Source organism: Lathyrus oleraceus, chromosome 4 (assembly GCF_024323335.1).
Source record: "Lathyrus oleraceus cultivar Zhongwan6 chromosome 4, CAAS_Psat_ZW6_1.0, whole genome shotgun sequence".
Classification (NCBI taxonomy): domain Eukaryota; kingdom Viridiplantae; phylum Streptophyta; class Magnoliopsida; order Fabales; family Fabaceae; genus Lathyrus; species Lathyrus oleraceus.
In genome coordinates, this window is record NC_066582.1 from 296,910,378 (window position 1) to 296,914,762 (window position 4,385).

The window sequence follows — 4,385 nt, forward strand, 5'->3', positions numbered from 1 at the left end:
ACCCTTACTCTGATTATTTTGGATGCAAGACACTTGGCTTGTTGTCTAGAATATTCACCTCCGCCCATAGACTTTAGTGCAATCTAATCACAAACTCTTTTCATAAACCCTTATTCAAGGTAAAATCAATTCAACTCATCAAAACTCATTTTTGCGCCTTAGGGCACCACTCCTAAAAAACCATTTTCGCAAAGGTAAAAAACAATCAACACACCAACATTTTCTACTCTGAACTACAGAGTTCTGATTCATCATTCCCGATGAGTGATACGTAGGAACAAGGGCCACAATCCTTGGCGAGCACAATAATAAAAAACCTAAAAAAACCCTCTTTCACACTCTTTTAAAAATAAAACAATAAATGTGATAAATACTCGCATACGCAAACAACCCAAATGGTTCCCATGGAGTACCATGGATGTGAGGGGTGCTAATACTTTCCCCTTGCGTAACCGACTTTCGAACGCAGATCTCGACTATGAGACCGGTTCCATGTCTATACGCTAACCGTGCACGTCTCTTTTTTCAAGGATTTTATCGACTATTTCCCCGCGCCTCTCCAATAGAGGCATATTAATAAACTTCAGTGGTAACTCTCCTTTTTTCTCTTTAAACATGACGGCGGTCCCAGTTTCGTTATCGTGAAATCCCAGTAGCGACAATTATAAAAATAGGAAATTGTGAAATTATTTGTAAAAAGAAGTTCGAAAGGTAGAATTAGTAGGGAATAAGGAGAGTCAAAGGGAATGAAAATAAAAATGTGAACATTTAAATAGAAAAAAGGAAAAGATAGATAGAAAAATAGAAAATAAAGGGAGAAAGAGAATCATAAAAAAAGGAGAATACGTATCTTTGAGCAGAAAAACCCTAGTTCTCCAATGAGCTCTTATCCTTCTCCAAAATTTGGAAGAAAGACCTCAATTAACCAAATAAATCAAAGTAGAGATTGTACAAGGGAATAATTCCACCATTGTTAGGAGCTTCGTAACGGAAGTCTACACTAACAAGGTAAGGGGGTGATTATTCTATAACTTTGTTATTTTAGCATTTAGGGTAGTGGATTTCTCTTGAATCCCAAATCAATTGAGATTCCATTTGAATTTCCCTTACTAGATGATGGTTCATAAACCCTAAGTTTTAAGTCTCTCTTTTATCATCAATGGTCTGGTTTAAGTGCAGAACTTGATGTATTTTCCCATAAATCTTGTGTTTAAATGTCAATATCACGTATTGATTTAGTGAAGATGTGTTATGGTTTACTAATCTTGTCAAATTGACATAAAATTGATGTCAGAAGGTGTTTTAGACCGTGATTTGGTAATGGCATTGAAACTAGGGCTTGGATGGGGTTTAAAAGTGATTACAACTATAAAAAAATGAAATCGATTACCACCCTTTTAATAGGAGAAAATCATGCAGAATGGTAGTGCAATCGATTGCACTAAATATGCAATTGATTAGATACCTACGAATTTTCAAAATTTCATAATTTGAGTTTAGAAACTTAGATTTAGGTGCGATCAGATGCGTTAGAAAGATAATACAAAGACCTATCTTGTGGTAAATGGTTCATGATGTTTATATGTATGAATCAAGTTGTGAATGATGAATGATTGTGAGAATAATTATAGGACATTAGTTAAACATTTGATAAAATCCTTGTGAAACCCTAACGCGCAAACTAAAGTAAATGTGTGATAAATTGTGAATCTCTAATGTGGAGAATTTAGTGAATATGTTATAAACCTTGTGGTAATCAAGGTTAATATGTTTCAAAAGGGTATGAAGGTTCAGAAGAAATTTGTTTTTGTTTGATCAGCATGCATCTTACTAGATCAGAGTAGGCTTTGTCTAGAGAGAGTGTGTAGTGCAGGAGAGTGTCGTAGTACGAGTATAGCTCACATGTACACCTAGAAGTAGTGTTTAGAGAAGGGTGTTGTAGTACGTATATAGCTCACATATACTCCTAGACATTGAGGGTCTACGAACGTCTAGGAGAGTGTTGTAGTACATAACATAACTCATATATCCTTCTAAAATATTAGAACTTAGTAAAATAAGCTTAGAGTTTAGTGGTGGTACCACATGCATTGGAGTAGGAGATATGTGCATTGCATACGCATTCATGTGGATATTGTGTAATGTTGTATGATTCTATGAAATATTGTAAGATTGTGTAATGTTGTATGTTGTGATTTATGTTGCCCTTTTTTTATCATACCATGTATTTTGTGGAATGTATTATCACCCCTATGTTTCTATGTTCACCAATATGGATCTATATGTAGAGTATTCTCAAGTCGTGACTAAGGAGTAGTTGCCTTTCTATAAGAATAATTAATATGGTGTAGGGCACCGCTTGAGTTTTCTTTATGTTTATTGTTTTTGAACTATTAAGTCAACTTGTATGTTGGTGGTAATAAGGCTCTGATATTGTGATATCAGGGTCAGGATTAATAATTTTCACATTGTTATGTATGATTATATGCTTTCATCAAGCAATCAATTATGAGAAGTTTTATTTTACCTATGTAAATGTGATGTCATTTTTGATTTCACGAGATAGTTATTCCACAATGTATGTTTATAAAAAGAAAAAAATTATTGGGGTTTAGGGTGTCACAACATGCAGATGAAAGAAAATGTGATGGAAAAATCCGTCATGTAGGTGATTCTTTGTAATATAATTAATTAGTTGTTTCTGGGTTTTAGCCATTAGCCAAGGATCCTTAGTCTATTCTTCTAAAAATTTACAACATATCTTTGTGGTTGTGAATGAAGCCCAAATCTATGATATTATCTATGATGAATTTGAGCCCAAGACATCCAAGAAGCGACATATATGTTTATCTAAGTCCATTGATTAAAGATTTAAGAGTTCTTTGGGAGAAAGTCGTTGATGTTGATGATGCGTATTCAGGTGAAAACTTTAAGATGTTTGCCATGTTATTTTTCACAATCAATTACATTCCTACATATGATAATTTATCTGGGTACAATGTTAATGGGCATAAAGCGTATCATATATGTGAGGTTGATACATTCCAGAACCAACCGAAGAATGGAAAAATATTGTTTATCTTGGGCACAATAACTTTTAAGTCCGAATCATCCATATCGTAGATTGTAGAATGATTTTAATACAGAGCATGAGTTTGATATCGCTCTAAAGTCTTAAATTGGGGAGGAAATTTATCAACAAAAACAACACATTAATGTTGTCTTTGGAAAGAACTAAAAAAAGTCTGCACATAAAAATATATAGAAAAAGAGGTTGGTGTTCTTTGATCTTTCATGTTGGTCTAACCTTAATGTAAGCATTGTCTTGATGTGATGCATGTGATAAAAATGTGTGTGATAGTGTAATTGAAACACTTCTAAATATTTAAGGCAAGACAAAATATGGTAAGAATGTTTGTCTAGATATGGTGGTCATGGATATACGACAAGAGTTCTCCCTAAAAGAAATAGGTAAAAGAAAATATTTTCTCCCAACATGTCACATTCTGTCAAGAAAAGAAAATAAAGTTTTTGCGAGTGTTTGCAGGGTATCAAAGTTCTCAAATAGTACTCATCAAATATCAAGAAACTTGTAATAATGAAATATCCCAAATTAGTTGACTTAAAATCTCATTATTGTCATGTCTTGATGTAACAAATCATGAAGATTTAAAACCCTTTAATGGAGGAAAAGATGTTTGTGAATTTTATTTATTCTTTAAATGATGTTTTTGAGTTTGGTTTAGCGGAGAAATAGAGTTTGGTTAATGAAAAAATGAAGTTTAGAGGTAGAGAAAAGCAAGTTCGTCTAGGATTTCATTAACAAAAATGAAAGAGTAAAAGAATGTAGGGCCTTCTATATATCTCGAAAAACGTAACTGGTTTACTTTTCCCCCTGGTTGGAAAATACAACTGAGGGAAAATATAATTTATTTTTCATTCAATTTTAAAAAAAGAAAGGTATATATATATATATATATATATATATATATATATATATATATATATATATATATATATATATATATATATATATATATATATATATATATATATATATATAAAAGAATGTAGGGCCATCTTGAAAAACCTAACTGGTTTACTTTTCCCCCGGTTGGGAAATACAACTGAGGAAAAATATAATTTATTTTTCATTTAATTTTAAAAAAAGGAATTTTATTCTTTTTCCAAAGCTAAAAATTGCAACCGAGGTGAAATATTATGTATTTTCAATTAAAATATAAAATAGGAAGGTGTTGGGAGTAGAATAATGATATGTTAAGCTTTTCCCTTAACGGAGGGAAAATGAAATTTATTGTTTATTTATAAATTAAAAAAAAAAGGCGTTAAATTTTAAAAGTTTCACTTCGGATCCTTATACAACC